Consider the following 20,640-nt stretch of genomic DNA (forward strand, 5'->3'; position numbering starts at 1 on the left):
ATACATTTTCTAGTAAGATCCAATAGCCTCTATTCCCTCTGTTATCAGGATCACTTTATTTCAGAATGGTATACTTTGATCTTTAGAAAGGTTGAAGCTTATTGGTTTCCCCTTTGGAATCACCTCCTTATGCTCACAAAGGTGTAAAGCCTTCAGACTAGTTGCTAAGAATAGGGCTCTTTGGATCTTTGGGATTTTCTCTAATTCTGACTCCTGCTGCCAAGACAACCTGTTTCTCTCTAATTACATTATTAATCCCACGCTGAAGCGCTGGAACCATGGCAGCATATCTTCGCCTGGCTGATTAATCCTTAACTCCAGAGAGAGAGCCTCGGCCACTGCAAGATGTAATCGTGCTGCCATCAGCCTCTGGCTGGAGGGAAGTGCATTTCCTAAGAATATGGAACGGGGTTCTAAAAGAGTTTGTTCATGTGATATGACTACGGTTGGAAACACTTGACCATTCCCTCTTGCTCTGGCAATGCCCTAAATACAATAAGATATGCAATGAAATACATGAATTCCATTTTCTTGCAATGTTCTCACCTAGTGGCACGAAAAGTTATAAGATACCAACTCTCCTGAACAGCTCTGATGTGCTCTTTTGTGAAAGTGTTGCAAATTTTATACTGGAAATTAGTAATTTTAACTGTATTTCTAACCTTGTTTTGTTTTAAAACTTTGTCCTGTTTTATATGCCAATAAAGGCTTGTGTTGTGTTGTGATAAGCTTGTGGTTCTCAACCTGGGGGTCAGGATCCCTTTGGGGTCTTAACGAATTCTCTTCACAGGGTCACCTAAGTGTTCTCCCATCTGTAAATGGACAAATGTTAGGGCTAGGGTCCACCAAGCAAACATGGAGGGAAGTGTAATAAAGGGTCGTGCTGCATTAGGGAAGGTTGAGAACCACAGAGCTTTGGAGCTCTTGGCCTGCAAGGGCGCACTGTTTGCTGCTAGCAGGACCAAACTCCTCAGGGATTGTTTAGCTCCTCTCCTGATGATACTACTACTCGGGTTTATGGTGAAGTTTGTCTCAGGGGGTCTGAAAGTTATGGACTCCCAAAGGGGGTGCCCCCATCCTCCATTGTTTCCAATGGGAGCTGATAGGAGATGGGGGCTACACCTTTGAGGGTCCATAACTTGGATACTTTGAACTAAATCTTCACTAAAACCTGGGAGGCATCACTGTGAAGCAGTCTCTTATTGATACCACCCAGGTTTTGTGAAGTTTGGTCCAGGGGGTCGCGGGACTAGGAAGGTTGAGAGCCACTGCCTAAGACTCTCTGCATCAGTGTTCTCCATCTGTAAAATGGACAAATGTTAGGGTTGGGGGTCACCACAACATGAGGAACTGTATTAAAGGGTCGCGGCATTAGGAAGGTTGAGAACCACAGAGCTTAAAGGTTTTGGCCTGCAGGGGGCGCATTGTTTGGGCTAGCAGCACCAAACTCTCAGGGATTGTTTGGGGGGTCTCTCCTGATGATACTACCCTGGTTTGGTGAAGTTTGGTCCAGGGGGTCCAAAGCTAAGTGGACTCTGTGCTGGGTGCCCTGCATCCCCCCATTGTTTCCAGTGGAGCTTAATAGGGAGATGGGGCTGCCAATCTTGAGGTGAGCTGCTTTTATAAGTGCTAGGGCCAGGGCAGGGCTTGGGGAGGCGTGGGCTGATGCCCTAGGGATGGGTGTGGGGGTGTGGGCCCCACCCCCAACCCCCCCCCCCATGTGGCTCCATACCTATGTCCCCTGGAGTATCATAGTGAGTAGGAAGAGGCCCCAAGGGGCCATCACGAGTCCCAACCCCTGCCACGCTAAGTGGAACACACAATCAAAGCACTCCCGACAGATGTTCATCCAGCCTCTGTTTGAAAACCTCCAAAGTATTAAAGTATATTTTTTATAGACTTTGCCCCCTCCCTTACGGTCCTGTCGGGAAGACCACACTCTCTCCAGATCCATGTTACCTTCCCCAAGATGTGACAACCAGAAATAAATAAATAAATAAATAAATAAATAAATAAATAAATAAATAAATAAAATTCATTCATTCATTCATTCATTCATTCATTCATTCATTCATTCCACTTATATACTGCCCTCCCCCGAGGGGCTCAGGGCGGTTTACAGCATAAATACAAACAAGTGGATAAACAAACACAATGCTAAATATTAATAATCAAATTAAAATCAAGTTAAAATGCAGCGCCCAAGTTTCTTAATCATTTAAATGCAGATGGCGTTCGACCATTAAAACTCCTCTAAAATTCCTCTAAGAGGGGAACAACAGGTCTTAGCTGTTAACGGGCATCAGATATCAGCCAGCTGGCTCCTCCCCTAAAAAAAGCCTCATGGAATAGCTCGGTCTTTACAGGTCTCCCCATGGAACTCATTTGTGGGTCCCCGTGAGGGCCCGGAGCCATTACACAGGATCCCAAATGGAGGTGCACCTTCCATCTACCTGGGAGGATCACGAGACTGGAATTCCCCCACCCAACCCTTTTTCTAACAATTCCCAATGCTGTTTCCCTGCTTCTCTCCGCCTCCTGCTCTTGCTCGCCCCCCCTCCCAGAAGCGAGGATGCTGTCAGCGCCCCGACTGGCCCCATCAGCGCTCCTGACGACCAAGCAAGACTCAGACAGGTTAGGCCTGCTCCCCACCCACCGCAGACTCGCCCAGGGGAAGCAACAAAAAAAAAAACAAGAAGAAATTTGGGGTTGCCAAACTGCAGAGTCTGTGAAATGCACCAACAGGGAACAGGGACGAGGACCAACCGCTCGCCCCAAACTGTGATCGGGATCAAATGCCCCCACCATTAAAACCCCCACCACCTTCTCATAAGTGACCCACACAGCTGAAGGTGATAGATCGGGGCTCTGCAACCGGTGGCTCTCCAGATGTTCATGGACTACAAATCCCACCAGCCCCAATTGGCCATGCTGGCAGAGGCTGATGAGAATTGTAGTCCATGAACATCTGGAGAGCCACCGGTTACAGAGCCCTGTGATAGATAGTCCTTATGCCTGCACCCCTTCTTGTCAAGGGACAATCGCGTGCTCCCAAAAAAGCTTAATTAAGAACCTCCAAAACCTCAGGGCCCCCTTCCCGGGCATTACGTAAAAAAAATCATGCAAGCTTTCAAACCACTCTCACAATTGCTTCTTCAGTAAGTGGATTTTGCCATTCCAAGTACAGCTTCCAAAGAGCACTGGAAAGCAGTTTGAAAGTGCATTATTCTGCATGTGCGGAATGAGCCCTAGATAAATTAATGTAAATTGAGAACATTTGCATGCGCTTCTCACTCAGGCACACAGACTCCCCCGTCTATTTTGTAAAATGCCAGCTGGTTCTGTTTGCCTTGGGGACGGGCGTAAGATAGTGAACTTCCACCCCCCCTCAGCACAAGAGAGATTTTTTTTCACACACCCCCATCCACTAATTCCTGAGATTTCAGTAAAAAAACTGCTTTAAACTTATCATTGTGGTCATGCAGTTTAGCAACTTGGCACGCTATAATGTTGCTTGTTTCCTCAAGTCTCATTCATTCCCCCACTCCAGCCCGGACAAAAATAGCGTGAATTAGAAGTATTTTACTTCGGAAAAATAGAAGAGATCGGTAAAACTACACTTGAAATATGTTGCATGAGAGACATTAACATAGGCCTCTTCCGCACACGCAAAAATAATGCGTTTTCAAACCACTTTCACAACTGTTTGCAAGTGGATTTTGCCATTCTGCACAGCTTCAAAGAACACTGAAAGCAGTTTGAAAGTGCATTATTCTGCAGGTGCGGAACGAGCCTTAGAAAAAGTCAAGAATAAAGTCAAGAATAAAGAAAAAGTTGAGCATGATCCAATTTGACCAGTGCTCTCTGAAACACCTACTATGCAGCCATGCTATCAGTTTCTTATACGAAGTCTGCCTGCTTCTGGGGGGGGGCAGGGGGACACGCCCTTCTGGGCAGTGGCAGGGTATTTCCACTGGAGAATCCCTGGAAAAGTTCATGCCTGTCCTCTTAACCTGGTGGCAACGGTGAGATGCAAGGATAGCAAACAAGGGGAGCGGGGTGGAGCTAGGAAGGAAGAAGAGGAAATGCTGAAAGACTTTTTTGGTACCATTTAAGGGCCAGATGCAACATCTGGAAAACAACACTGCTGTCACTGAAGGGCCAGTTGCAAGAAACACCTTCTCATGTGGTTTGTTTCTGATTAAGACACAGGTGTCAAACTCACGACCCTCCGGTTGTTATGAACTACAGTTCCCATCATGCCCTGCCAGCAGGGGATGATGGGAAATGTAGTCCATAACATCTGGAGGGCCACGAGTTTGACACCTGTGGATTAACAGAAACGCCCCCCCCCCCAAAACCCCCACCTTCCTCTAAGATACTCCAGTTGGTTTTCCAGCTGTCCCTTTTCTATTCTCACAAACGCCCTGTGAGCGAAGATGGGCAGGAAGGCGGCCCTGGGCCCAAGGCTGCCCAGGAAGCTGTTGGTTAAAACGTTCCTGGAGATTTGAGGGTGGAGTGTGGGAAGGGGGAGGTTTGGGAAGGCCCTCAGCGGGATATAATACCATCGAGTCAGCCCTCCAGAGATGCCGTTTCCTCTAGGACAGTGGTGGCAAACCTTTGGCACTCCAGATGTTATGGACTACAATTCCCATCAGCCCCTGCCAGCATGGCCAATTGGGGAATCTCATTGTAGTCCATAACATCTGGAGTGCCAAAGGTTCGCCACCACGGCTCTAGGACATAGGTCTTCAAACTATGCCCCCCAGATGTTCATGAACTACAATTCCCATCAGACCTGCCACTTGCCCAAGCTGGCAGGGGCTGATGGGAATTGTAGTCCATAACATCTGGAGTGCCAAAGGTTCGCCACCATGGCTCTAGGACATGGGTCTTCAAACTATGCCCCCCCCAGATGTTCATGAACTACAATTCCCATCAGCCCTGCCACTTGCCCAAGCTGGAAGCCATGCTGGAAGGGGCTGATGGGAATTGTAGTTCATAACATCTGGAGTACCAAAGGTTCGCTACCACGGGCCGAGATTGACGTGGGTCTTCAACTATAGTTCCCCAGATAAACTGATCGGTCTGATAATTCCCTTAATCAGGCCCTGCCACTTGGCCATGCTGGCAGGGGCTGATGGGAATTGTAGTCCATGAACATCTGGAGGGCCATCGTTTGAAGACCCCTGCTCTAGGAGATCTAATCCCTCAAGTCTGGAGGTCAGCTACAATTTCGCAGAGATCTCCAGGCCTGCATGGCAACCGCAGCCATCGATCCGAGCCTCCGCCTTCCCGCCAGCCCCAGCTGCTCCTGCTGCAGCCCCTCCCTTTCCCCAGAGAAACAAGCAGAGCGACGCCTGTGCTTTGGGCTGCGCCAAAGGACGGACCTTCTCAGATGGACCACACCAGCCAGCTCAAGGCGGGAGAGTGACTACAATTTCATGGCGCTAATACTTGATGACAACTCCCAGCTGGCGGCGGGATGCCCAGGCCTCCAACTCTGCTCCCCTCCCTGGCTGCAGAAGCGGCCGGTCACCCCATCGGCCCCACAGAGGAACCTGCCTCTTGCTTGCTTTTTATCAACAGAGGCGGCACTGCCGGTCCTCCAGCTCTACACCACAATAAAAGGCCCGTTTGGAATAGGAGCCATCTCTGCCAACACAGCTCTTTGGAACAGCACAGGCAGGTCTGAGCAGGTTTCCTCCGTCGGTGGCTCCTCCCGGGGCTCTGCAGAGACCTTTCTAAGAACAGCTGGTACAGAAACTGGGTTTGGAGTGTGGGAGGAGGAAGACGAGACACAAGACGGAGAGTTAGCTTTCCATTCTCTCCTAATTTCTCTAGGCCAGGGATGGCGAACCTATGGCACGGGTGCCAGAGGTGGCACTCCAGAGCTCTCTCTGTGGGCACGAAGCAGTCAGGAGTCAGCCTCCCTCCCCCCCCCCAATATAATACCATCTAGGGCTGGCCTACCGGGCCGCTGGCCCGCTGACATTAGCATTACGTTTCTTGTGGGAAGCAGTGTAGGTAACCCTGCTAAGCTTTTAAAGGTTAAACCCCACTGGATTTTCATGCAAAGAACTAAAGCAATCCTTTACCTGGGAGTAAGCTCGGTTGCTGGCAATGGGGTAAACCCTCCTAGGGTCGTGATTCGTCCATTGGAAGAGTTGCACGGTTGCTTCAAAGCAAAGCCACCGACTACCACCAAGCTTTACTCCTCGAGTAGCTTATCGCATTTCTCGGAGCCAACCATTGCTTTTCTAAACTAAGACCTCAGTATTCTGGGTTCAATTCGTCATGGTTGACTCCTATGCTATAAATAAGTGGGGTTCTGGGTTGCAATCTGGGCACCTCGGTCTCTAAAAGGTATGTCTACCGTCAATAATGTTTCTAGGGGCTATAGGTGTCATTTTGTGCTCTTCCATATAAAGTTATAATTCGAGTAGTGTTCATGACATCATCCCCTGCCAGCCTGATGCTGGCAGGGGATGATGGGAACTGTAGTCCATAACATCTGGAGGGCCATGAGTTTGACACCTGTGCTGTAGGCGTTATTAGGAGCTTGCCATCTTGACAGAGACCACGAGCTCCAACATTATTCTTTCACCCAAAACCAAGCACCAAAGAATGTGCCATCATAAATATATCCCAATTATAAAACTCTGAAGCATCCAGGCTGGGGCAGGACTCCAGAAGTCCATCAAAACCCTTGTTCCAGAAGAAGAAAAGAAGAAGATGACGCTTACAATCTCCCCCACAACAAACACCCTGTGAGGTGGGTGGGGCTGAGAGAGCTCCGAAGAACTGTGATTATCATTATTATTTATTTGACTTAATTATTACTATTTATTTGACTAGCCCAAGGTCACCCAGCTGGCATGTGTTGGAGAGCACAAGCTAATCTAGTTCCCCAGATAAGCCTCCACAGCTCAAGTGGCAGAGTGGGGAATCAAACCCATTCCCCCAGATTAGAGTGCCCCTGCTGTAACCACTACTCAACACTGGCTCTCAGAAAACTGAAGCTGAGAATTTCACAAGGACAGAGATCTGTCAGATGACAGCTGCTCTAACAGGACACCGGGCAAGAGCGTGGCCACAGGACACATTTTGAGCAACACTGGACAAGGAGGATCCATTGCTCTGACTTGGTATAAGATAAGGTGACCAGATGGTCACCTTCAAGAACCGGGACGGGCGGGCGGCCCCCTGTGCACGCACGCGCACGCACGCACTCGCACAGCCACACACACTCGCACACACACACGGAGCGCGCGCACACACACTCGCACACACACACACACACACACTCGCGCAGCCACACACACTCGCGCACACACACACGGAGCGCACTGCCTTCTGGGGCGCTGCCGTTTCCCACCCTGTCATAGGGCAGGAAACGGCAGCGCCCCAGAAGGCCATGCCTCTGCGGCCGCGTGCGCATGCAGCCGCAGGAGCGGCAGCGCCCCAGAAGGCAGTGTGCTCCTGCGGCCACGCGGGAGGCTGCCGCACTTCCTTGCGCCCCAGAAGGCAGTGCGGCAGCCTTCCAAAACCCGGGACATTGGGGAAAACCCGCGGGACAAGTTCTTTCAAGGCGTGAATGTCCCACCCAAAGCGGGACGGATGGTCAGCTTAGTATAAGACAGCCTCATACGTGTTCAGCTACGATTGCAGGCAGAGCCAGAGCTCAATGGTTAGAGGACAAGACTTGCGTGATAAAGGTCTCAGGTCCAGCCTCCAGCAACTCCAGGCAAGAAAAGAGGATCTTTTGAGAAGGTTACGAGACCTCAGAGCAGGGGGGTTGGACTCATTTGTTACGAGGGCTGGATGTGACATAAACATGACTTGGATAATCCGGGCTAACCCAGCCTCACCAGATTTTTGGAAGCTAAGTAGGGTCAGCTCTGGTTAGTACTTGGATACGAGATCACCAAGGGAGTCCGGAGTGGGTGAGCACAGGCAGGTGACGGCAGGCGACCCTTCTGAACATCTCTTGCCCGGGAAACCATGAATTGGCTGTGACTTGAAGGCCCTTTCCACTATCAATGAGAGAGGGATTTTTTTTGCCAGTTCCCCCCTTCTGTGGGGTAGACAGAGGACCTCCTAAGAAAAGCTAGGAAAGCATCAGTGATAGCACAGTGGCGGGGTGAAGAAGTTAAATCAGCCTCCCTTAGAAATTCAAGGACCTTCTTTTAGTCCTAAATCGTAAAACCAGAACAAACACAATATTAGCGAGTTTAAAGAAGTTCAAATTAATCCTCAGCATCCATAATAACACTTTAGCCAGAGTAATCTAGTACTATAACCCACCCCGCCCTGCCCCCAAAATATATTGATAGATGGAATGAAGGGAATGAAGGATGTCGACCGGTCTAAGTTTGCCTAAGTGAACAGAGACTCAAACCTGGGGCTGATTTATAAGTCACCTCAGTTCCATGTCGTGGTTAAAGAACCAAAACCCAAGGAGATCTGGGTTCAAATCGTCACTCAGTTATGAAGTCCACAGGGAGAGACACTGAGCTAGTGACTCATTCAGCCGAACCTACATCTCAGAGGGCTGTTGTGAGGGTAATGCGGGAACAGGAATAACTACCTGTGCCAGTCTGAGGTGCTTTGAGGAAGGGCAGGAAAGGAATGAATTTTAATTAATAAGGTACATGATAGTTTGCCATTTGGAGAGTTAAGGATAAGAAAGAAAGAAAGAAAGAAAGAAAGAAAGAAAGAAAGAAAGAAAGAAAGAAAGAAAGAAAGAAAGAAAGAAAGAAAGAAAGAAAGAAAGAAAGAAAGAAAGAAAGAAAGAAAGAAAGAAAGAAAGAAAGAAAGAAAGAAAGAAAGAAAGAAAGAAAGAAAGAAAGAAAGAAAGAAAGAAAGAAAGAAAGAAAGAAAGAAAGAAAGAAAGAAAGAAAGAAAGAAAGAAAGAAAGAAAGAAAGAAAGAAAGAAAGAAAGAAAGAAAGAAAGAAAGAAACTGAGGGACAGGAATAAGAAAGAAAGGGACACAGGAAGAAGAAAGAAAGAGAGAGACACAGGAAGGAAGGAAGGAACTGAGGCACAGGAAGATGAAAGAAAGAGAGAGAGACACAAAGAAAGGAAGGAACTGAGGCACAGGAAGAAGAAAGAAAGAAAGAAAGAAAGAAAGAAAGAAAGAAAGAAAGAAAGAAAGAAAGAAAGAAAGAAAGAAAGGAAGGAAGGAAGGAAGGAAGGAAGGAAGGAAGGAAGGAAGGAAGGAAGGAAGGAAGGAAGGAAGGAAGGAAGGAAGGAAGGGACACAGGAAGGAAGGAACTGAGGCACAGGAAGAAGAAAGAAAGAGAGAGAGACACAGGAAGGAAGGAAGGAAGGAAGGAAGGAAGGAAGGAAGGAAGGAAGGAAGGAAGGAAGGAAGGAAGGAAGGAAGGAAGGAAGGAAGGAAGGAAGGAAGGAAGGAAGGAAGAGAGAGAGACACAAAGAAAGGAAGGAACTGAGAGACAGGAAGGAAGGAAGGAACTGAGGCACAGGAAGAAGAAAGAGAGACACACAAAAAAAGGAAGGAACTGAGGCACAGGAAGAAGAAAGAAAGAGAGAGAGAGAGACACAGGAAGAAGGAAGAAATAAAGAACCCCCCCCCCCCAATCGAGTCTCCTCAAAAGATTCTTTTTTGTCATAGGTGACCAGAGATGTCTCGTGTTCCAGGACAATTCTGTGTCCAAAACGTCTTTCAGAACCAGGCTTGTTAAAACGCCAAGAGCCATAATGCCATAACGGCGCACAACTGGGTCCATAGGCTGAAAGCATTTTATTGGGTACATCTCCTTTAGACGAGACACAGCTACGAGAAACCTTCCTGTGAACGGTTGTAGACTCTCAGCGATGGAACCTTGCTGGAAGTCCCAGGTTTATCCCCGGCATCTTGAGTTTAAGTGTCTCAAGAGCTGGCAAATGCCTTTCTTGACACTGCCGGACCAGACCAGTGGTCCATCTACTCCAGCAACCTGTTTTGCACAGCGCCCTGAGGGCAAACAACACAGAGCACAGAGGTCAAGCGTTGCCTCCTGTCACTGGCATCTTTCAGAACATGGAGGTTCCCTTTAGTGACCATGACAGAAACGCCAGAGAGCCACTGCCAACTGGCGAGATGACACAAAGTTATCTGGACCCAGTATAAGGTATCTCTACACATGGATTTCTTTGCATGCAAGGCCACGCAGGATCCAGTTTTAGATGAGCCAGAGGATCGCTTGGACCCTCCTCCCCAGATATTTAATCGATAAATCTATTTCTTTTACCCAATGCCCAACTTTCTACCTTAACCACTGTCCCTACTGTTTTTGCTCTATTCTCTTTACCTCATACTGCTTAGACCAGTGACGGCGAACCTTTTCGGGACCGAGTGCCCAAACGGCAACCCAAGACCCACTTATTTATCGCAAAGTGCCAACACGGCAATTGAACCTGAATCCTGAGGTTTTAGTTTAGAAAAAACGGTTGGCTCCGAGGCGCGTGTTATTCAGGAGTAAGCTTGGTGAAGCAACCGTGCAACGCTTCAAATGGGTGAATCACGACCCTAGGAGGGTTTACTCAGAAGCAAGCCCCATTGCTAGCAACCGAGCTTACTCCCAGGTAAAGGATCATGCCCAGGCCAGCCTAGATATGTGTGTGTGTGTGTGTGGGGGGGTGATTTTCCACCCCCTCCCACATGATGAACTCTGTACACGAGTGCCCACAGAGAGGGCTCTGAGTGCCACCTCTGGCACCCGTGCCATAGGTTCACCACCACTGGCTTAGACTACTAATACTAATACACACACACACACACAGAGTAGACCACATCTGATTGGCTATAAAAATCAACCACAGGGCCATAAAATTTCGCAACGGAAAGGTCTACTATTATCTTCTAATAAAAGAGGGAATGTTTCCACTTGATCCATCTGCTTTGCAGCAAAGGAGACGTTACAAGATTTCTAGCCCCAGTAAAATAGTTGCATTCAAAAGTCACGTTTGCTAAAGCAATAAATGCAAACATATATGAAAATCACAATGCCAAATTTAAGCAGGAACCACGGTTTTAGAATAAGAAGCAAGCCTTTATTGGCATGGACAACAGTACAAACAATAATAAAAAACGGATTAAAAAGCCTATGCAAAACAGGAAATAAATGTTAGGTCGAAGGAAATCTACCGGCGTTTAGTAATTTCCAGGAGAAAGTCGGCCACTATCATACAGAGAGAAGGATCGGGGTTGTCCAACAAGTAGTGCAATCTAATTAAATCGGGGAGATGGGGTAAATGGAAAGGAGTAAGATTCACAATACTTGGATCGGTTTTAGAATAAGCTGATTTACATACAACTAGGTTTGGGGGGGGGGAAATCCAGATCAGGTGGCAACTCACAATACATGTCTTTCTCCCCCCCCCCCCTTTCCTCTTCCGCTTTCTCCAAATTAAAATGCAAGTGCAAATTTTAAGATGAAAAGATTGTCATTCCGCTCGTGTCGGGCTCCAGGGCCACAACGGGTCAGGGGAACCTCAACAAGGTGGGAGCAGCTTTGGACACGCAAAGTTGACCGTCCGTCTCACAGACCAGTGGTTTAAGGTGCTCCGAAATCCTGGTGTTCTGGCCCCGATTCCACATTGTCCCTGCAACTGTGTCGTCTGCCATCATGGCTGAAATGAGTGGTTACCAAGACAGGGGAGGCTACATCCTCTACACATCTGCCCTGTGGCTTCAGCTCAGCTGGGGAGGGGGAGACAGCACCCATATCCTCCTCCTTCCTCTGACTCTGGGGCCCATGCTGTTGGGAGCAGGGTCTGGGGTGCCGGCCTCCAGTTAGGACCTGGGAATCCCTGGAGTTACAGCTTATCTGCAAATTAAAGAGATCACCTGAAGAAAATGGGTGCTCGGGAGGGCAGACTCTTCGGCATTGTGGGAAGGCCACTCTTAAAGAAGATCTTTTGGTCCTATGGATCTGTCCCATGTCTGACTAGTGTCCCATCTGTCTTTCCTGGGCAAGATAGTTGAGAGCGCGACTGCGGAGCAACTTCAGGCTTCCTTGGATGATGCATCAGCTCTGGTCTCTGTGATGGTCATGGCACAGAGACGCCCCAGTCACCCTCACAGATGACCTCAGGAGACACCTGGATTGAGGTAGGCTGGTGCTGCTGATACCACTTGACTTGTTGGCAGCGTTCAACTTGGTGAGTCCAACATCTTGACCAGCTGCCTAGCCAACGGGGGGGATTTGTGGGACAGTCTTGCAGTGGCTGTGCTTGTGCCCACTAATTACTTCACTGTCCACCAATTATTTCACTGTCTCAGATTCAAGGAAGTCAGATCCAAGTATGTGAATCTCACTCCTTTACATTTATCCGATCTCCCCGATTTATTTCGATTACACCACTTGTTGGACAACCCTGATCCTTCTCTCTGTATGATAGTGGCAGACTTTCTCCTGGAAATTACTAAATGCCAGTAGACTTCCTTCGTCCTAACATGTATATCCTGTATTGTATATGCTTTTTAATCTGTTTTTATTATTGTTGTACTGCTATCTATGCCAATAAAGGCTTGCTTCACACAGTGGCTGTGCTCATGTCTCCGGGGTTGGGGACAGAGGGTAGCTATTGAAGCTCTACATGCCACTCGTGGGTGTGTGGGGTCCCACAAGGGGCAACAATCTCTCTGATATTGTTTAACATCTATATACCCCATCTTGCCAGGTTGGTCCGAAGGTTTGGGCTGGAATGCCACCAATATGCCGACACTATCCAGCTCTATCTGTTGGTGGATGACTGGCCAGACTCTGCCCCAGATGTTTCGGCTAGATGCCTGGAGGCCGTGGTGGGTGGGTTGAAAGAGTTAAAAGCAAAGATGGAAATCCTGTAGCTGGGAAGGTGAGGGGCTGAAGAGAAGGGCCAACTACCAACTCTTGATGGGGTGCAGATGTCTGCTCCATGGTCTATCAACAGCTCCGAAGCGATTCAAGATGCCTCCTCATCGCTGGAGACTCCAGTCACCCAGGTTGCTTGCCAGGCTTTTCACCGTCTCTACCAGCCGAGATTACTGGACACCCTACCTGTCCCAAATTTACCTGGCCACAGTCATCCACACAACGTTCACCACTTGGCTGGACTACTACGCGGTCTGTGCAGGGCTTCCTTTGGACCTACTCCAACAGGTTCAAAATGCAGCAGCACGGGTCCTAACAGAGACCCCATAGCATCGTGGTGGCGAACCTTTGGCACTCCAGATGTTATGGACTACAATTCCCATCAGCCCCTGCCAATTGGCCATGCTGGCAGGGGCTGATGGGAGTTGTAGTCCATAACATCTGGAGTGCCAAAGGTTCGCCACCACTGCCATAGCAGATACACGCACACTCAACCAGTGCTCCGCCAACTGCACTGACTCCAGGTGGAGTACCAACCTAGGTTCAAGGTTTTGGCGTTGATCTTTAAAGCCCTGAACAGTTTGGGGCCTTTTTCCTTAAGAGGCTGCCTCTCTTGGTACGCTCCCCAAAGAGTGCTCTGGTCTCCTGTTGATCCCTGGCCCCGAAAAAGGTCCGGTTAGCCATGGCCAGGGCTTTTTCGACCCTTTTCCCAGCCTGGCGGAACGCTGTGGCCAACAAGACCAGGTCCTGCAGGACTTGATGCCATTCCACCGGCAAGATGGAGCTATTCCACCAAGCCTGTGGTCGAGGTAGAAATAGTAACAACTGAGGACCTCCAGTGAACAGCTGGCCCCTACCCTACTTTCCCTCCCCTACTATCACATTTGGATGTCAGCTGCCAAATGGGGGGGGGGGTATTGGATGTTTTAAAACTTAATGAGCTGAGTTGTTTTAAATGGTAAATGTTAACATTTTTAAAACCGAAGTTGAACTAACTATGAATTTAAATGATGTAAGTCGCCCTGAGCCCACCAGGGGGAGGGCAACTGACAACAACAACAACAACAACAGTAATAATAATAGTAATAGTAATAGTAGTAGTAGTAGTAGTAATAGTAACAACAATAGTAATAGTAATAGTAATAGTAATAATAATAATAATAATAATAATGTTTCCCCAAAAATAAGACCTACCCCGAAAATAAATCCTATCATGATTTTTCAGGATTTTTGGAGGCTTAAAATATAAGCCCTACTCCAAAAATAAGTCCTACTGGTACCCTGTGTCCCCGAATATAAGACATCCCCGGAAAATAAGACGTAGTAGAGGTTTTGCTGAAGTGCGAAATATAAGGCATCCCCCCAAAAGTAAGACGTAGCAAAGTTTTTGTTTGGAAGCATGCCCGACGAACAGAACACAGAAAAATAAGACATCCCCTGAACATAAGACATAGCGCATCTTTGGGAGCAAAAATTAATATAAGGCACTGTCTTATATTCGGGGAAACACGGTAGTTACAGCTCAGGATGGTGTGATCCAGCAGGGTGCTCCCTGCCAATGAGGATGCAGCTTCCGTCACATGTGACAGGGAAGCAAGAGGGCTGCCTTAAAGAATTGTGAAGGTACCGTATTTCTCTGAAAATAAGCCCTACCCCCCAAAATAAGCCCTAATGCATTTTTGGGTGCAAAAATTAATACAAGACCCTGTCTTATTTTCGAGGAAACATAATGTACTCAGCTGCTGCAAAAAGAGCACCCAGATTGAGTCCAAACAGGAGCACAACTCAGTGGCCAACATGACCCACTGGAATTTATGCAAGAATTACAACATAAGGGAACGTTTCTGCACAGCACAATTATATCGGATTACAATCGGTATTTTACAATCCGGGTCTATTTTATCCCGGTTTCTCCCTTCGGATGGCTGTCCGTTTCTGTGAAGGAATCGAGTGAAGACCGGGAGGAAATACTCCAGTTTGTTTCGCACGAGCAGGGGGCTTTTGTATTTACACCACAATTGTACGCGTAAACATCCCCAGTGACCTGCGTTCTGATTCGTTGTTGTTTTGGGGCAGCAATGGGGGAAAACAAAGCCCCCCCTTTCCAGTTCTGGACAGGGGCACAGCATCACATCACATTCCGATAGTGGGTAGCTTGAGGTCAAACAAAGAGAAGCCTCGGCACAAAACACACTGACGGAACTCACTACCACAAGATGCAGCATTAGCCACTCGCTTGTGGACTGGGTTAGGCAAACTTGTGAAGGCAGAGATGTCTGTCCTACAGCTGTGCAACAAAACTTCCTTAGGCAGAAGGAGTGTACCTCTGAATAGCAGCAGCTGGTGGGGTGTGGAAACAGTGTGTTTAGAGGCTGCCACTCTGGCCTCATCCAGCAGGGTTTGAAGAAGTTGGCCGGGTACGCCCACCCTTCCGCTGAACATCCTGAAGAAGTTGGCCGGGTACGCCCACCCTTCCGCTGAAAAGGTCTGTGTACCCCCCTCCTGGTGCCCCTCCACACAAAAGCCAAACCTGGTCCTACTCAGCCCATTTTCCGGAGCCATCAGCTGTGAGTCGACAACGGAGGCAGGAGGCAGGCCGGGCAACTCCACCGTAAGAAGAAGAGTTTGGATCCATATCCCCCCTTTCTCTCCTGCGGGAGACTCAAAGGGGCTGACAATCTCCTTGCCCTTCCCCCCTCACAACAAACACCCTGCGAGGTGGGTGGGGCTGAGAGAGCTCCGAGAAGCTGTGACTAGCCCAAGGTCACCCAGCTGGCGCGTGTGGGAGTGTACAGGCTAATCTGAATTCCCCAGATAAGCCTCCACAGCTCAGGCGGCAGAGCGGAGAATCAAACCCAGTTCCTCCAGATTAGATACACGAGCTCTTAACCTCCTAACCACTGCCAGAGAGGCTCCGTGGGCCCACACGAGCCGGCAGAAAGGCAGACACAGCCCCGTGCCAAGCCAAATCCAGCAGAGCCAGCTAACCCGCTCCGAGGGCATCAAGAGGGGAGGATCTTCCGCCAAGCCAAACCTTCGTCGGCATTTTCGCCACCGCTGTTCGAAAAGTAGGGCAAGCTGCGAGATGTCGCAAGGGGTTGCCTCAAAACAGGTTACTCCACCCAAATGACTGCTGGCCAATTTTCTCTCCCGTGTCATCCGGGACTACATTTAATCTCCCAGGAATGCAGCTCCATCTGCCTGCATGCGAACGGATGCCGCCCAGGGCTGCCATTTGGCAAGCGCCCTTCCGCAGCCCCTCTGCCTTCCCGGGGTGCTGAGTGGCTTCCTGGTTCATGAGAACATAAGAACTAGCCTGCTGGATCAGACCAGAGTCCATCTAGTCCAGCTCTCTGCTACTCGCTGTGGCCAACCAGGTGCCTTTGGGAGCTCACATGCAGGAGGTGAAAGCAATGGCCTTAAGAACATAAGAATGAGCCAGCTGGATCAGACCAGAGTCCATCTAGTCCAGCTCTCTGCTACTTGCAGTGGCCCACCAGGTGCCTTTGGGAGCTCACAGGCAGGAGGTGAAAGCAATGGCCTTTAGAACATAAGAAAGAGCCAGCTGGATCAGACCAGAGTCCATCTAGTCCAGCTCTCTGCTACTCGCAGTGGCCCACCAGGTGCCTTTGGGAGCTCACGTGCAGGAGGTGAAAGCAATGGCCTTAAGAACATAAGAATGAGCCAGCTGGATCAGACCAGAGTCCATCTAGTCCAGCTCTCTGCTACTCGCAGTGGCCCACCAGGTGCCTTTGGGAGCTCACGTGCAGGAGGTGAAAGCAATGGCCTTAAGAACATAAGAATGAGCCAGCTGGATCAGACCAGAGTCCATCTAGTCCAGCTCTCTGCTACTCGCAGTGGCCCACCAGGTGCCTTTGGGAGCTCACATGCAGGAGGTGAAAGCAATGGCCTTAAGAACATAAGAAAGAGCCAGCTGGATCAGACCAGAGTCCATCTAGTCCAGCTCTCTGCTACTCGCAGTGGCCCACCAGGTGCCTTTGGGAGCTCACGTGCAGGAGGTGAAAGCAATGGCCTTAAGAACATAAGAAAGAGCCAGCTGGATCAGACCAGAGTCCATCTAGTCCAGCTCTCTGCTACTCGCAGTGGCCCACCAGGTGCCTTTGGGAGCTCACATGCAGGATGTGAAAGCAATGGCCTTCTGCGGCTGTTGCTCCCGAGCACCTGGTCTGCTCAGGCATTTGCAATCTCAGATCAAGGAGGATCAAGATTGGTAGCCATAGATCGACTTCTCCTCCATCAATCTGTCCAAGCCCCTTTTAAAGCTATCCAGGTGAGTGGCCATCACCACTTCCTGTGGTTGCTTCCTTGGCTCCTTTGGAGATTTGTGACTGCCCACAAAACAGGGAGGGGTTTTTAACGCCTCCTGATGACGACTAATAGCAAGGCACCCTGAACAGACTGCGGGGAAAGGGGGGGGGGGGCGGGGGCGGAAGCCTTCAGCCATTAAGCAAGGCCAGCCAAAGCCAATCCAGCTTGGTTAGGAGAAAGATTTCTTCACCCTCTCATCCACCTCCTGCTCTCTTCTTGCAGTTTCCAGGTCTTACCAGTTCTTGGGACTGGTTCCCGAAGGGACGTCAACCAAATTGGGTTGCCCACATCCTGGTGATCTACTGGAATTTCCACGGATCTCCAGAAATGGGTTCCCCTGAAGAAAACGGCTGCTTGGGAGTGTGGACTCTGTGGCATTATAACCTGTGAGGTCCCTCTCCAAACCCCATCCTCCACTTCCAAATCACCAGGTGGCATTTGAGAAGGGGAGGGCCCTCAGCTGATGGAGTCCGTCCTCCAAGTCACTTCCCCAGAAACTAGATGCAATGCTGTGGAGTCCGTCCTCCAAGACCCTTCTCCAGAAGCTAGATCAGTGGCTCTCAACCTTCCTAATGCCGCGACCCTTTAATGCAGTTCCTTATGTTGTGGTGACCCCCAACCCTAACATTGATCCATTTGACAGATGGAGAACACTGATGCAGAGAGTCTTAGGCAGTGGTTCTCAACCTTCCTAATGCCGCGGCCCTTTAATACAGTTCCTTATGTTGTGGTGACCCCCAACCCTAACATTGATCCATTTGACAGATGGAGAACACTGATGCAGAGAGTCTTAGGCAGTGGTTCTCAACCTTCCCTGTAATGCCAAAGGCCCTTTTAATATCATAGTTCCTTATGTTGTAGGTGGACCCCCAACTCCTACCACATTGATCCATTTTACAGATGGGAGAACTGATGGTGAGAGTCTTAGGCAGTGGTTCTCAACCTTCCTAATGCCGCGACCCTTTAATACAGTTCCTCATGTTGTGGTGACCCCCAACCCTAACATTGATCCATTTGACAGATGGAGAACACTGATGCAGAGAGTCTTAGGCAGTGGTTCTCAACCTTCCTAATGCCACGACCCTTTAATGCAGTTCCTCATGTTGTGGTGACCCCCAACCCTAACGTTTATCCCTTTTACAGATGGAGAACACTGATGCAGAGTCTTAGGCAGTGGTTCTCAACCTTCCTAATGCCGCGGCCCTTTAATACAGTTCCTTATGTTGTGGTGACCCCCAACCCTAACATTGATCCATTTTACAGATGGAGAACACTGATGCAGAGAGTCTTAGGCAGTGGTTCTCAACCTTCCTAATGCCGCGACCCTTTAATACAGTTCCTCATGTTGTGGTGACCCCCAACCCTAACATTTATCCATTTCACAGATGGAGAACACTGATGCAGAGAGTCTTAGGCAGTGGTTCTCAACCTTCCTAATGCCGCGACCCTTTAATACAGTTCCTCATGTTGTGGTGACCCCCAACCCTAACATTTATCCATTTTACAGATGGAGAACACTGAGGCACAGAGTCTTAGGCGACCCCTGTGAAAGGGTCGTTCGACCCCCAAAGGGGTCCCGACCCCCAGGTTGAGAACCATTAAGCTAGATGCTATGCTGTGGAGTCCGTACTCCAAGACATTTCCCCAGAAGCTAGATAGTCAATCTGCCCCCGCCTAGGCGTGTGGTTGAAACATTAGAAAGTAGCCCAGGGGATAAAGAGTAAATGCGTAAAACTTATCATAACAGTCAACACACCTTGGAATTACAAATGCGGACTCCCTTCTCCTTACCTCCGGGAGCAAACCCTGACATCTACCCGTTACAAAATAGAAAAAATTCAGCACTAACCTTAACCACATTTTGCACGGACCACTGAAAATAAACCGAACAGACTGAAAATACATGCGTTGCCATCTTCTACCAGGGGCCTGCAACCTGCGGCTCTCCAGATGTTCACGAACTACAATTCCCATCAGCCCCTAATCTGGAGGAACCGGGTTTGATTCCCCGCTCTGCCGTGGAGGTTTGATTCCCCGCTCTGCCGTGGAGGCTTATCTGGAGAACTAGATTAGCCTGTGCACTCCCACACATGCCAGCTGGGTGACCTTGGGCTAGTCACAGTTCTTCGGAGCTCTCTCAGCCCCACCCACCTCACAGGGCGTTTGTTGTGAGGGGGGAAGGGAAAGGAGTTCATAAGCCCCTTTGAGTCTCCTTACCGGAGAGAAAGGGGGGATATAAATCCAACTCGTCTTCTAGGTTTGGCTGACAATGGGTGACTGGCCCAAGATCAAATAGCTAGGTTTCACGGTAGTGTGGGGATTCAAATCTGGGTATCCATGATCCTTGTCTGACATCTAACCATTACACCATACAGGCGCAAGACCCCTCCAATGGCTTTTCAACACCTGTCCTTTAAAGTGGAGGTGGCGGCTAAAAACAGTGACTCGCACAGGTATACACAGTGTCAGAGAATGGTCAGCGATCAGGAAACACTCAAGAGATGGCTGGCCACTGCCGGTCTCTGTGTCACAACCCTGGAACCCCTGGGAGATCTCCCACCCAAATACTCGCCAGGGTCAGCGCTGGGAGTGGGTGCCTGGCCTCGGGTCACGCCGCACGCCTCCAACTACATTTCCAGAGTATAAGGTTTTAAGAGCCGAAGCTCCCTTCACCAGAAAGGGACTCCAAAACGGTAGAAGCTCCACATTCTTGGTTAGCTAGACCAGGGGTCTGCAACCTGCGGCTCTCCAGATGTTTATGGACTACAATGGCCAATTGGCCATGCTGGCAGGGGCTGATGGGAATTGTAGTCCGTGAACATCTGGAGAGCCGCTGGTTGCAGACCCCTAGAATAGACTATCCATCACTGTAGGTCAGTTTTGTCTTCCCAGACTGGCAGCTGTTCCCTAGAGCTGTGGTGGCGAACCTTTGGCACTCCAGATGTTATGGACTACAATTCCCATCAGAGCCTCAGGTGGAGGTCTTCACATCAACCACTATTCAACGGCTACCGACTGGAAACGCCAAGCAAATGCTCTGCCACTGAGCCACCCACAGCCCTTCCTTCACGCGAACCACAGTTGACTAGGAAGCCTGGTTTGTAGTGAGCAGAGCCAACCAAAGAAGATATACAGAAGCGTCATCGCGTGGCTGGCATTTGACCTCTGAGCCACTGCAAGGAGCCGGCACGATGCGCTTCCTGAACTGGATTCTCGCACTCCCATCACACCAGCCCCTCAAAGTAATAAATACTGGCAAAAAAAAGTGTTTTCAAGTTGCCACAATAGCATCGCAACCACATCACAGCATTACAAGATGTGGCTCAAGATCCTATTAGAGCCAGCGTGGCGTGGTGGTTAAAAGCAGGTGCAGTCTAATCTGGAGAACCAGGTTTGAGTCCCCACTCTGCCACTTGAGCTGTGGAGGCTTATCTGGTGAGCTAGATTAGC

At 49.3% G+C, this 20,640-nt stretch overlaps 1 protein-coding gene across 1 annotated transcript in view; it reads right to left on the reverse strand.

Moving 5' to 3' along the window:
* Nucleotides 1-20,640, reverse strand: part of ZBTB7A (zinc finger and BTB domain containing 7A) — a 70,472-nt gene that overhangs the window by 14,540 nt on the left and 35,292 nt on the right. The window lies entirely within an intron of this gene.

Source organism: Sphaerodactylus townsendi, linkage group LG05 (assembly GCF_021028975.2).
Source record: "Sphaerodactylus townsendi isolate TG3544 linkage group LG05, MPM_Stown_v2.3, whole genome shotgun sequence".
In the NCBI taxonomy this organism is placed as follows: Eukaryota; Metazoa; Chordata; class Lepidosauria; order Squamata; family Sphaerodactylidae; genus Sphaerodactylus; species Sphaerodactylus townsendi.